The 13,978-nt window shown below is 42.2% G+C and overlaps 1 long non-coding RNA gene and 1 pseudogene across 3 annotated transcripts in view; both read left to right on the top strand.

The window, feature by feature from the left end:
* The first annotated feature begins 226 nt into the window (after positions 1 to 226).
* On the top strand, positions 227 to 9,778 carry LOC308058100. 2 transcript variants are annotated; one of them, XR_013925646.1, is made up of 3 exons: positions 227 to 1,827; positions 2,603 to 2,742; positions 8,530 to 9,778. It is a non-coding gene; the product is annotated as an uncharacterized lncRNA (long non-coding RNA). The 2 variants fall into 2 exon arrangements; XR_013925647.1 differs by lacking the exon at positions 8,530 to 9,778 and having other exon boundaries at positions 227 to 538; positions 773 to 1,827; positions 2,603 to 2,955.
* Positions 9,779 to 10,294: 516 nt separating this feature from the next.
* The window catches only part of LOC308058075 (ankyrin repeat domain-containing protein 26-like), a 32,191-nt pseudogene continuing 28,507 nt past the window's right edge, over positions 10,295 to 13,978 (top strand). Inside the window, exon 1 of the transcript in view lies at positions 10,295 to 10,878. The product of the transcript in view is annotated as an ankyrin repeat domain-containing protein 26-like (transcript). The remainder of the gene's footprint in view (positions 10,879 to 13,978) is intronic.

Here is a 13,978-nt window from a genome sequence, read left to right as displayed (position 1 = left end):
AAGTGCAGGGAAATGCTAATACTCTTTATATAAAGCCCATCTACATCTCTGATACTTCTGGCACATGAATAATTATAGAACTTAGAAGGTTGCTTGCCATGGTTCTCAGATTCCCAAGCTTTTTTGCTGTGCCGCAGGTGTAGTCCTGCTGGAGGCAGTGACCAATGCCTGGGCACAGGAATCTGTGCAGATTAAGTTCTAGAGTGAAGGAAATGGCAGTTTACTAAGCAGATGCTGTGGAGGGGTTTTGCTGGCCAGTCTCGGGTGTTTGGTGCGCAACTGCTGTTACTGGTAACAGAATGAGAAATCATTTCTTAAGCTTGCTTTGTGCAAAGTGAAACTTGTGGTTATATCAATTTATCAGAGCCTGAAATTATTTCTCTAGTTGTCTGTTTGTGCTAATTTAATATGTTTAATTTTTAGGACACCTCTGCATCTTGCTTCTGCGAATGGCCATGTGAGTGTTGTTACATATCTCGTAGAAAACAAGTGTAAACTAAATCTTACTGACAGTGATAACAGATCGCCGCTGATGAAGGTATGTGGAATATGTTATGCTCTTTCAAGTGGGGCTTGTCAACTGTGCATTAAATGAGAGGTGGCTGGTAGGATTCTTTACACAGCTCTGCGTAGAAGCATGCATCTGGTAATCAGCGTGGAATAGGCATATGTTAGCTCAGCTTTGAAGGTGCTCTTATTTTCCAGCATTGGGAAGCTGGGGCAATTGTAACAGAGCGCTGGAAGTTCTTCCTTTTTTGCGTGTTGTTCCCAGGCAGTACAGTGCCAGCAAGAAGAATGTGTAGCTATTCTGCTAGAGCACGGTGCCAACCCACATCTGGCAGATGCTGACGGCAACACTGCCCTTCACCTTGCTGTCCGATCTCCTAATACAACCGTAGCGGGGCTGTTACTTGAGCATAATGCCAATATTGATGCTCGGAATAAGGTAAATTTTTGTATTTGTTGAAGAAGTTCTTTCAAAAAGTTGTATTAGTATTTCTCTGGTAGGGTGGTGGTTTTTTTTTTTTACTTTTATTTTTAACTTTATCTGCCCTTTCAGGAGGGAAACACTCCGCTTATTCTTGCTATCTCTGAACATCATGAAGATATAGCAGAGTTTCTTCTGCAGAGAGGAGCTGATGTGCATGCTCGAGATCACTGTGAAAGGTGAGTGGTTTGTCAAAACTCTGCATGGGTCTCTTTAGTATTCTTTAGGTTGGATTAATCAGAGGCATGAGAGTGAGCTCTGAAAAAAAAACCCCGGGGAGCCACATAGCAGCTATTTCTGTGTGACTTGTGAAAGCACATCTGCGCTTGGCTGTTGTCATACCTCGGTGGGTGCTTTCCTCGTTGAGGACTACAAGAAGGCATTGTCTGTGTTGGCCCTTCTGGCAGGAAACATGCTGTTAGCTCAGCAGCACTGCCTCAGTTTGTAAAAAACATCTCCTGCATAGTGGCATAGTTTGTATGTGAGTGTTGTCTATGTGGAAGCTTTGTCTGAAGATTAAAGGTTTGGTTGTTTTGACTCCCTCTTGCATTTTATGGTTGCTCTTAATATTTAATGAAAACCGCGTTTTCTTTTGCTCATTCAGTAATGAGGAAAGTAGTTTTTGAGAGCAAATAGGAATAAAAATAATTACAGTGTCTGTGTCAAATGATCTACTTCATAACATATTTTTGGTGTTTCAGAACCCCACTTATGACTGCAGCATCTGGTGGACAGCTTAATTTAATAAAAGTTCTTTTTCGATATGGTGCTGATCTTTTCCATAAAGACACTAACGGATGGACAGCTGAGGATTATGCTGTTACTCATGGATATTCTAGGTAAATTTTTGACTTTATTGTTAGAATAGGTTGTCAGTTGTCAGTGTGGCTTTTGAATGTTTTTGGTAATAGCAGCACGGTTTAATGGTGTGTTGAAAGCTGTCCTGAAGCTGTGCTCAGTGGCGTCTTCTGATACGTATCGTTCCCTGTGTCTAGTATTAATCTGGATGTTGAAGAAAATTTCCACCCCGAATTGTCTGTAGATGTCAAGTTTTGACGCTAAGCTTGCACCTGCCCAATACAAACTCTAAAACATGTCTGTATCCTACAGTTACCCAGAGGTAGAACGTGGCAAACTGAAATGCATGTCAGTCCTCTCCTCAGACCAGCACCATTGTCCTTACTGACTTCCACTACAATCACCAGGAACTACCAGTCTTTTGTTTCAGAGATCTAACAAATCCCTTTTGTTAAAGTCTTAAGCAGTTTCACCCCTCTTACGGATAGCTTTGTACCTGTGCGTATCCCTTCTCTGAGGTGGTTATGTGTGCTTAACAGCTAGGCTGAAAATACTGTGCCGAGCTGGAGCTAATAGCTTCGTAGGTGTGGATACGCACCTCTAGAGTGAACATGACTGTAGTGAACATTGAAGTAGGTAGTAGTTGTGCAGTAAGTTCTGTCTGTATTACTCTCAGTGAATGCATACAAGTATACGAATTCATACGGCTATGAATACATGTAGGGTGGGTAAGTGGCTGTTAACTGTTCTATTAAACTGTATAAGCAAGTATGTGGTTGTTTTTACCAAATATGTTTCTTCTCTTTCCCTATATAGTCTTTGTAAACAACTGGTGGCATACGCATTCCGGGGAGACAGAGACGAAGGTGGTGCACAAGGCGACACAGTACCTGGCATTCCTCACCGGGCCAGAGCTGCTGGCTTGACGTTGGGTGCACCTGCTGTGGACAGAGGAGGTAGGATCTTTAATCACGCAGGAGCTCACGAGGAAAATCACTGTGGCCTTTTCTTTAGGGGGTTTGTGTTGTCAGCGCTCACTGTGTTCGCCGTTGACTTTAGTGGAGGCATCAGGTGGGGTAGCGCAAGCAGCTTTGTGAATATGCTGACTTGTTGCTGGTTGGAGGTGCTTCTTGTCAGGGGTGAAGGCAGCTGCGGTTTGTGTGCTACGGGCCCACTTACCGGGCTGTTGTGTTCTGCCTGCCAGATTGCCCATCTGTATAGGTTTTCATACAGAGAGAGAAGGGGGACAGGGAAGGAACTAGGTGAGAGTGGTTTTGGTTTTGGGGTGTGTACTTGTACCTGTAGATGGCCATTCAGATTGTGAAAATGAATTGCAAAAGCAGTAGGTTCGTCCTGAGTAGTTGTTCATCTTCCTGTAGCTGGGAAGCAACAGATGAGTTAGCAGGGCCGTACATGTCTTGTTGATTTCCACTGAGTTTGTGCGGTGGTGTTTTAATATTAATGGTTTCACCTGCACTAAGCTGCCTTTAGTGAGTCGTCTTATTTCTCAGCATCAGTTACGATTGTTTCTGTGTAGGTGCTGTAGAGACATACTTAGGAAAAATCGTCTTGGAAAAGTCACTTTGTTAGAAACAATAATGCAACTTCTGTGTGTACTGTATCTTCATGGACATAGTTTGATTCCAGTAAAAATAAAAACCACTTCTACTTCCAGTAATTTTATGAAATAAACATTAAAAAGTCCATATTAACTTGTGATCCAGGAAAACAATTGAATTGCCTTGTTATCAAAAAATTAGCTCCTTCAGTGAGTTCATTTTAAATTAAAAAAACCCAAAACAAACAACTCCTTAATTTTTAAGATCCAGTCTATGCTTATGAGCTCATATAGCTCTAGAGGAATCTTAGAAAACTAATCTTTTAATATAGATCGAACTTCTTGTACTTTACATCTCAGGCCCTACAGTGGGAAGTTCTATCCTTTCTGTTTTTTTTAAGGGTGTTACATCAGAACTTTGTGGCAAATGGACAGCAGACAGTGTTCAAACACAGTTTATTACTCCTTTTTTAAATATGTCGTGAAATATGAGCAAAACATGGGATATTTTTCCGAGTTCACTTTTCCCAGATAGGGGAATTTAATTTAGAGCCAAACTTTGTTCCTTTGACTTAGGAATAGTTATTTTGATCTAGTCAGCGATGTGTGAAGTTTCTTGATAGACTGAAGGAAGATGCAGAGGTTTTTATATTTTATTTTATTTTTGGAAAGGGCTTGGTACAGGTAGTTTAATCAACAAAATGTTTCTGTTACCCAAACAGCACTCTGTGGCTGCCTCCTGTGCACGTAGATAATTGCTGTGGTACCACATTGTGATGACTGACAGGCCTGGGTTATTTTAAAATATGTGGCTTGAAGAATAATACTGTTGTGTGATTCCAAAATTAATATGCCCTCAGGGAAACAAGGGTTCTTGAACCAAGTAATTTGCGCAGTTCCTTGAAGACAGTAATACTACTAGCATAAGTCCACAATGTTACAGGAAATCCTCACTTGAAGAGGCCTAGTAAGTGTGAAGAGCATATTTATGTGGGTTAAGGACTTGGGAGGAGAAAGAGTGCGCTGTGGTCTCAAACTGTTTATAGTAGGGCTTGTTTTCCTTGAGTAGTATGAATCTTTTTCTCCTTGTGCTCAGTCTCCTGGAAAATGACCCCGGCCTGTTGAGTGAGAGGGATTAGTAGCATGCAGGGAGCACTTGGTGGCATTGATTCTGCAGTCTCTTGCTTGCACACACAAAGGGCAGGTCCTGCATCCTGAGTCCCTTTGACAGGCTGCAGTAAAAGCTTTGAAGCCCCTGTTAGAGGAGAAGCTCAACTGATCGTGAGACAAAGGAGGAATACCCACTTTGAATTCTTTGTTTTAATCTTGCTCTTCATTCCTGTTTTTCTGGGATTTACAATGTAGTCCTTCCTCCTTTTGCTGCTACTTTTGCACTTGTTGAACATTGTTCAAAATATTCGCCTCTAGTGAGCAAGTTGGTATATTTAAGAAGTTTGCTCATGCTTATTTGAGTGTTTACTTTTTGTCAGAACATGAACCTTTTTGTTGATTACAGACAGACTTGCAAAAACCTCCAAATGAATGGCTTCCACCTCTAGCATATCGAATGACAGACTTTTCAGATTTGAAGTTGGAATTTCTTTGGCAAAAAGTAATTATGTATTTTTTCTAAAAGCGAGGGTTCAGATTTCTAGTATGTCTTCAGTGGCAGCTTTTTTTAGCTGCTGCACTGCATATTGGTGTACTGTTCCTACAGAAACCATTGGTTTTTCATCATAGAGCTCTTGGAAAAGAAACGAGTGCTTCAGTGTGCTTTATATCTGCTGTATCGCCTTTTAAGAAAACAGAAATGGAGAAGGAATGAGAAACAATCTTGAGGTCCTTTTTTTAACTCTTACATGTGTATTTTTGATAGGAGTCCTCTTGCCACATCCATTCCATGTATTTGTGGTAACATCAATATAAGCAGGACTCCCTGTTGCTCTGAGGCAAATGTTATGGCCTTGTCACACAGACGTTTGGTGTTGGGTAGCTGCAATAACAGAACCACACCATTCATTGATATAAAAAATAAAATTTTACTAAGTAGGATGAGTAGAGCAGGCGGATGGTGATTTATATTCTAAAGCTTCTGTTCCACGACACATAGACACGCGTACACACACAAGCACACACGCATGACACTCACACCAGCCAGTGCACCCGTTCTGGTCCAGTTGTGGCCTGCCCTATAGCCCTGGGGGAACAGGGTATTCACTCTGACTGCTTGTCATGCCTGCGTTCTGGCTGGTGGCGTAGCTTCTCTATGTGAACAGTTCAGCATGGTCAAATCAATATATGCAGGGCTTTTACCTTCAGACTGAGGTAGGAGGGGGCTGTGTTTGCATCCGGCACCATCTGACACAACTGGCTAGTGTATCTCCAAAGTTTGTTGGCACCTACAGATTTTTGGGATGCTTAAACGGAGGGATTTTAAGTGTGCCGTATGTATAAAACACTCTACAAATATGAAGGAATTGCATTGGCAGTCAGTTCTGGGCAAGGACTAGTCAAGCTGAGAGAAATTCAAAGTTGGCAGTACAGTAAACTGCCAAGAATCTGTTTCAGTGTTTCAAAATATTGGAATATAGGTATTTTACAATGGAGCAAGTAAATTAAGTTACACTGTTTGACACTGTCCCTTAAGAGTAGAATTCTGTAGGTTGTGATAGGTTTGGCTTCTACTTCTTGTAACTGTAGAGTAGGCTGATGGTCACAGTACATTCTCCCATTGCTACAGCTTTGTTAATGTACTGGTTAGGTTTTCCAAATTTCTGGGAATTCACATTTACTCTGGTGTCCTTGTTTGGTCTGTCCTTGACATGCCTTTCCCTAAACGGATATAGGAATGCCACAATCTCCTAGCCAGACATCAAGAACAGGAAAACCAAAGAAAGGTATTCTATACAGTAGCATTTCAACTGTGAAACATGTTGTGTGATGTACAAATACTAACACACCTGTGATGTTTATTATCTTGGAGGTCTCTATTCTGATGGTTTTGGTTTTATAAATCAGGTTTGAGAGCAGGCTTTGGGCGCTTTTTGTTTGCGTGTTTTGCACGGGTCCTTTATTACTGGATTGAGTGATTGCTTTGTGTCATTAGTGATAGTAAATAATATTTAAAAAAAAATTATGCTCTTCTGTTACTCCACAATGAAAATGGACTTCAATTAAAGTAGAAACAAGTGATCCCTAGATACTACTTTTCTAGATCCCATTTCTACAGTAGGGCATCAAGATCTGTCTGAAAACTATCTCATAAACTTTCTCTCTTGCTTTTTAAAGGAGAATGGGAACTGGTTTTGATCATTGCTTAAAGTTACTATCCATGGAAAGCAAAAGTTCAGATAACTTACTCAACACGATATGCCCTTTGTTTTCTTTTCCTTTTAATGATTTTGTCTAAGACCTCGGTTTGGCTGTCATCATACAACTTTATGGAAGGCCACCAATCTCCTATTTATAAGCAAGTTCATTTTGTGATGATAGTTAACGAGAACTAATTATCGAGGACTTGAGGAATGCTGAAATAGATACGATGTGGAGGCTCTATTTGTTTTTTTCCTTTCTGTCCTGGGAATTGAAGAGGCCTTTTATTTCCTCTTAGTTGTTGGTAATTGAGAGGTTTTCGCACTCTTCAGGCTGGATTCCTAGAGTTCAGATTTCTTTAGTACATCAGTGGTGTGCTAGAGTGCGCTGTCGTTGAGTTTGCAACATGTGCATCTGGGCCACGCTGCCATTCGGAGGGATCTTGACAAGCTGGGTAAATGGACTGTCAGGCCTGTCTTAACAGAATTCAGCAAGGGCAGATGCCAAGTCCTGCACATGGAAAGGAACAACCGTTTGCTACAGCACGTGCTGGAGCTGCCTGGCTGGAGAGCTGCTTTGCTGGGAATAGCCAGAGGGTCTTGGCAGAAAGTGAGCTGAGAATGAGCCAGCAGGGTGCCCTGCCGGCTGAGAAGGTTAACGGTGTCCTGGGCTGTATGAAGAGCAGCATAGCCAGGGGACTGAGGAAGGGGATTGTACGCTGCTACCTGGCAGTCCCTGGGTTGTGTCCAGCTCCCTGGGTATAATTTTGAGCCCCCAGTGCAAGAGAGAGTGGTCTTTCATCCGTGAGCGAGTTCAGTGGAGGGCCATCAAACTTTGCCAGGAGCAGGGCTACTTGCCTTTTGGGGAGAGACTGGGGGAACTGGGCTTGTTCAGTGTAGAGAAGAGATGACTTTGAAGGGGACCCAGCAGCAGCTTCCAGTACGTGTAAGGAGAAGACAGAGACAGGTGCCTCCCAGTGGTGTGTCACATGAAGCAAAGGTACAAGAGGCATAAATGGAAACAAGAGAATTTCTAATGGAATGTGGGCAGCTTCACCATGGTGAGAACAGTAAAACAGAGAGGTTGTGCAGTCTCCCTCCTTGAATGGTTCAAGATCAGAGTGGAAAAAGCCCTGTGCAGCCTCATCTGACCTCAGAGCTGAGTCCGCTTTGAGGAGGCGGTTGGCTGAGAGACTTGCCGAGGTCCCTTGTGACCTGATTTATCCTGTGATCCTGTGTGCAAGTTGCTGTCTTAACATGGATGAAAGCTTGGAGCGTAGTATAGAATGCCCTGGTTACGCCTGTCTTGCCTCTTGAATACCCTTTTTGGTGCAGCGTAGAGAACTGCTGGGGATTTTTCTGCCTGAGGATAGGCATTAGATCTTGGTTATGCTTTTTGACGGTTTTTACCTTTTCAGGATAACCTGTAAGTGGGTAGAGCACCAGCTAGTATAGTATATAAACCAGTAATATCTCTGTCAACAGTGTGTGCTTGTGTGTGCAGTATGAATACTTCAGAAGTTCATTTATTTACTGTCTTGCTAAAGCACCAGTATTTTGTTAACTGTTTATTAACGTAGCATATTCATGCTATGCTGGTTTTTTTTAGTTTAGAGGTAGTTCTTAAACTTTTAGGTATAAAAGTTCAAAGGAGATAAAACTCTAGTCTTTTTTGTTTTGTCAATTCAGTGTGACTTGAGAAAGCAGTTGTTTGGAAATGCATGCATTCATTCATGCTGTCTTACATAAAGTTGACTCCCCAAAGTTTCATTCTGTTATGACATGTAGAGTTGTCCAGGTTAAATGTTTGTATGTGCTGGTTGATTTTTGGCATGCCAAATCTAATTTCAACATGTCAATTAATGTTTGAAGAGCAATAGACGACTTGTCGCAAGGAGACTCAATCAGGTAAGACTTTAAACATACCCAGCACATACCTGAGGAATGATTGGAGAGACACAGTACTCATTTTGCTTTACTTTTTAAGAAGCTTGGAGAAGGAGGGGAGTGATGTCAGTTGGCATACTTCTGAGGAAGAACTCGATTTTTCTCCCAAGGTATGGTGTATTTACAGTAAATGTCCTATAAAAATAAGTGATCTGAAGGCAAGTTTTCTGGGGGATTGAAAGAAACTACAGTTCTAGCCAATATTGTTTTCTCCTTAGAAGCAGTCTCTGACCTGCCAGCCTTTCTTTTGCTGTGAGTTTTTCCTAAAAGACCTGTAGCTGTGGCAGAGCACGCAGTAGATTTGTGGTTTGAGGCAAAAGAGCCATAGGCGACGAGATAAACCACCACAGTTTTGTTTGTTCTTGGTCATTTGAGTCAGATTTTAAGTTTATAAGTTACTAATATAACCTGTTCTGTTCTTCCCCAAACACTGTTAATGTTTCCTGTAGATTTCGTGATAGAATCCTAACTGATAAAGGGCACTTTTTAATGAAGAGGTACTGAAATCCTTCATCACCTAGTTCTCCTTTCCTCCTCGTCAGGTTACTCAAGAGTGCTCAGCGGATGAGTTACTCAAATGGGTCATCTTTTTTTCTTCTATTGAGATGGCATTCTGTGCTTGCACGTAATCTCACATTGCATGTTTTCCCTCCTTTTTTTGAATGCTTAGGCAGTATTCTTTTTGTCAGCTACAAGCTCTCAGGCCTGCTTTTTTTGCTAGTGTTCTGAAGAATTATTAACTTCTGCAGGGATGTCTGGAGCATCTGTTCTGTTGCTCTGGGATTCTGCAGCGATGAGGAACCGGTGTTCTAGTTCAACCTACTCTGTAATACTGGAGGTGCAAGCATGTTTAGTTTTAACATGATTTCATTTTCTTGCACTGATTTAAATATAAATTATGCATTTTTTGGGCATGTTTTTGAAATGTAAGGATATTCTGGTAAGTGTACTTGCAGGGACTAATCAATGCATTAAACCTAGGGTTCTTAACAGTTACTTCCCTTGTGCACACTTGCAAGTAAGCATCCAGAAGCTGCGATCTTAAATATAACTGAATTTTACTGAAGTACTACAAATATTAAACCCAGATTTTTAAAACTGCTATGCATGTAACCATAGTTGTGGAAACAATTTTCAGAAGGGTGCCTGCATGGTATTTTGGGGGTGAAATACTCACTGAATTGCGTATGTGAGGAGTGTTTTTGTAGATAGTGGTCAGGTGTTGGCTCCATCCTATACTTCTATCAAAAGGACAGCCTGATTACATTTAGTGTTCAAGGTTTGATGTGACCAAAGGATTTGTTGTTGTCGTTAGTGTTCTAAAAGAAAATAATCATTTATTTACAGAAGCTGCAGAAGCCAAATTTGACATTGTTAATGAATGTTTCCCAGCAGTTCAGGAAAAACAGTAAGCTATTTGGAACAGATTGCATAGTATACTAATGTTTAAAAAACTACTTAGCCAATCTACTTTTATATAATTCTTTTCCTATAGTAAATGAGAAAAGTAGCATTTTGAAAACACAGCACTTGGTCACTTCAGAAAACATAAGTCATGTTGTTAAAATGAAGGTATTATCCCCTCCTAAGCCTTTGTCCCTGGCCAAGTCCTTTCTCCATCCTGCCCATCCTTGACTTGGTTCCTTTTCCAGACGTTCCCAGATTACTCCATTAATCTGGTAACATGCCTGTTGCCATTTCCATAACTCCTTTTGTTGTTTTGACATAACTGCCATGTCTCCAAAGACGGTGAATAATGAAGTATCTTGCAAGTCAGTACCAAAGCAAACTGTCTTTCAAAATCTAAATAATTTGCAAGATAAACAAGAAAGTTGGAACAAGAAAAGCATGATTGGGGTGAAGTTTCGCAGAAATGATGACTCCCTTTTTGCAGAATCTAAGATGACAGACTGGAAAAAAGAGACACCTCAGCTTCTCTCAGATAGTTGTGGTCTTAAGGAGAAAAAGTCAAGCTTCAGTAATGGCTTTGAAAGCGATAATAGTTCTTTGTCAGCAGGAAAAAACCCAAGGCTTGAAAGTCAAAGACCAAACTCTGTCTTTCTTGAACATGTGGATGATGAAGATACAGAAGAAGAGCAATGTGAAGTAGATAACAAAGACTGTGAAGCACTGAAACAAGAAAGTGAACACTTGTGCTTGAATAGGCATGAAGAAAATGTAAGAGCAGCATTTCACTCAGGCACCAAAGTAAGTTATATAAGGATGATTCAATCACAAAGGTATTTTCTAAGGGTGATAAAGGTAAGAACCAAAAGGTAAACTGGATTTCTGTTAATATTTCATGTATATCCATCTTTTGATCATCCTTTTTTTATATTAGAAAATGCCTTTACTCCTAACCAAAGCAGTTTCTTAGGTATAAGAATAGTGTTGGGCAGTATTTTCAGTATTTTTTTATTGGTTGCAGTGGTTTTGCAGGAAAACAAATAGGCAGTATAATTTTTCTGAAATAAATTCATTTTTTCTCAGTTGTATGTACAGTTTTTATCTGTCAAGATTTATTGCCATTTAGTAAAATACCTGGTGTGATGGCTGAAATAGAGGAAGCAAAAAGTTTGAATAAGATTGAGAGCAGGAAGTTAGTGATTTTCCTGGAGCAAAGTAGAGGAAAAGGAGCGTGTTCCAAAACAATGTAACTGAAATGAAAGCTAGAGTTAGGCTGACATGAAGAATTGCTTCTCCGGAGCTTTGCAGAGCCAGGGCTAATGACTTAGGGCTAATGTCATTGCTGTCTCCTCATAGAGTCCCATGGAAAAACTGAAGGCCTTGTAAAACAAAGCTCAACAAAGTTTCCCTGTTGTCTTACACAGGAAAAGCATTTTTAAAGTTGTCGATGGGTGGCTAAGAAGGTGCTTGCTTCTGCTATTTCCAGCTGTTTGGTCAATCTCTTTTAGGAAAAATCACCTGAACAGGAAGAAGAGGAGAAGGAGCAGGAAAAGGAAGACACAGGTGAAGAGCTACAAACTGCAGTTGTTGAAGGTGTGAAAAACTCTATTTGTAATGATAGCCATCAAGTCCACAGTGCTTCCAAAGACAACACTGGTGAGAGAAGTGAGTTAGTGAATACTGATCCCAGTTCTTCCTCTATAAATATTAATGCACAGTAAATGAACTGAAATGGTGATTGACTTCTGAAACAGTAAGGTTTTCCCTTGCCTGTGAACCCTAGTGGGCATTGGCAAGGAGGAAAGTAGCTTTTGTTCCTTTTCATTCATTCCTGAAGAACAAATTGTGGCCTTGGATTCCAAACGATGCTACATGGAGCAGGTGTCATTCTTTGTTTTTGTTGCTGTGTTCTCCCTGAAGCGATCAGAACAAAACGCACAGTTGAAAAAGAGGAGGATTAGAGAGTCTTGGTGTGACAGTAGTATTCCCCTTTCTGGCCCGTACTGTCAGACTGAAAAGTTGTGGTTGCTCTTGGCTGAAGCTTGGGAAAGATTTGAGTCGATCTGAGAGAAAGCTGTTCTGTTCCAGTGCCTCACCTTGTCCAGTTTTAAAACGTAGAAAGTCTCTCCAGTGCCACGCTTGAGTGTGCTCGAAAGCATTGCCCCGTCAGTCAGGGCTGAGCACTCTGGTACTCACCTCAGGTCTTGGAGCAGGAGGAGAAGGCACACTTTCCACTGTGTGTCTCCAGAGAGTAGAGTGGTGTGGTAGATGTTACCAGAGCGTGTGTAGCTGCTGATCAAATGCTACAGAGCGGGCCTGGCAGAACCTGCTGTATTCCAGGTGTTGTGCCTATACATGCTCTTCTGTCTGTGCATTTTGCCATAAGCCTGCATTTGGCACAGTGTGAGTAGTCCTAGCTGAGGCTGGAACCAGCAGTTCCCCTCTGCTAGGACGGGTGCCCTCACTGGTCTCTAGCTCCTTTCCCGTTTTTTGTGTGCATGTCTCCACAAGAGCGAATCCTGAATCAGTTTTACCTAACGGACTAGCTTAAAACAGAGAGATGAAGATAGTTTAATCTGGCCAGGAACCTACTGAGACTGAGCCTTGCGTGTGCCTAGTAGAGAAGAGATTCAGATGTTAGCCCCCTGAGATAGAGACAAGTTGTGTGTTTGGGGTGAGATTTTGGGCGGTGAGCCTCTCCTCTTTTTAAATGGCAATGCTTAGGTGTCTACCTTCTGGGAAGGTGCAGGGTAAAAACTGCTAGTCAAGGAAGGTCTTTTCTGGCAGTGCTACAAAAGGAGCATTGTTTCTTGGTGATTTTAGCGTGAAGATGTGTCGGGTGGTGTTTCTATGGTACTTCTTGTACAGTGGATAGTGGTAGTCAGTGGCAATTTCTGGAGCTGTGGACTGGAGAGCAGGTGACCTAAACTCTGTATGCCACAGGGCTGCAGCGTGCTGGAGCCTTTTCCTGAGTGTGACCCAAACACGTCTTCAGTGCTGCTTGTAGCTGTGTCAGCTGTTGTGCATAGCCATCTTCTGCTGGAGAGGTGGCGATCCAAAGGAAGTACCATGATGTTGTGTGCTGGGTGTGAAGAAACCCTTGAATTCAACACTCACTCCTTAGTTTGTCCTCAGCAACAGAGCCGCTGTGCATCTTTTGGGCGCAGGGGTGATGGGGAAAAGCAGAGTGAAATAGAAGGGCTCAGTGTCTCACCTCTTACTGCCTTTGTAGGTGCCCTGACTGCGGTGGGAGCAGAGGAAGAGGAAGATGCTGAATCTCCCTGGGATTCTGAGGTATTTCCCGTGAAGGACACCGGGGTTCCCAGTGGGGCGGGGGTGGGGAGCGAGATCCAGAAGCACTCGGAGCTTGGGCCCTGCCGCGGCTGAGGCTTATTTCCCCTTCTCCTGGTTCTGCTGTATGTTTGTAACTGGGGGCCCTTGAAATACTTGTGCTGTGTGCTAGCTGTTCAGCGAGGCTTGGGGTGAAGGTAGGTCGAGCTAATGCTTTGGGTCTCATGGCAGCTGGCCCTTGGAGTTGGGTTTCTGGTACAGTATTGCGGCAGTGAAGTTTCTTGCTGCTTAAAATAGTCTGAGCTCCTCACGGGGGCTGGCGGGATTGTTGCTTTTTCACCACACAACTCTATTCCGCTGACGTGTTCAGTGGTTGCCCTTAGGGTCTGCAGCCTAGATGATGAGCTGCTTTGGGAAAGAGCCTTTCTACCTTTTTGACCCTTTTTGAGAGTAGCGTTCAACAGAAATACCACACGTGCTGGCTGTGTTTGCCCTTTTAGTTCTTCCTGTCTGTGGGAATGGGTTAGAAGAAAACGAGCAGAGTCTGTAGCTTACGCCCTCTGACTTTTCTTGTGAGGAAGAAGGAACTCTTCCCCGTCTCCTTCTTACAAATACAAGGCTAAAATATTATTGGGGGGGTTTAGGTAGCTTTGGTTTCTGTAAGCTTTGTCTTGCTCG

This window comes from Falco punctatus (genome assembly GCF_963210335.1).
Source record: "Falco punctatus genome assembly, contig: scaffold_23, whole genome shotgun sequence".
NCBI classification, from domain to species: Eukaryota; Metazoa; Chordata; class Aves; order Falconiformes; family Falconidae; genus Falco; species Falco punctatus.
The sequence above is the reverse complement of the archived record's forward strand: the minus strand, read 5'-3'. Positions and strand labels throughout refer to the sequence as shown.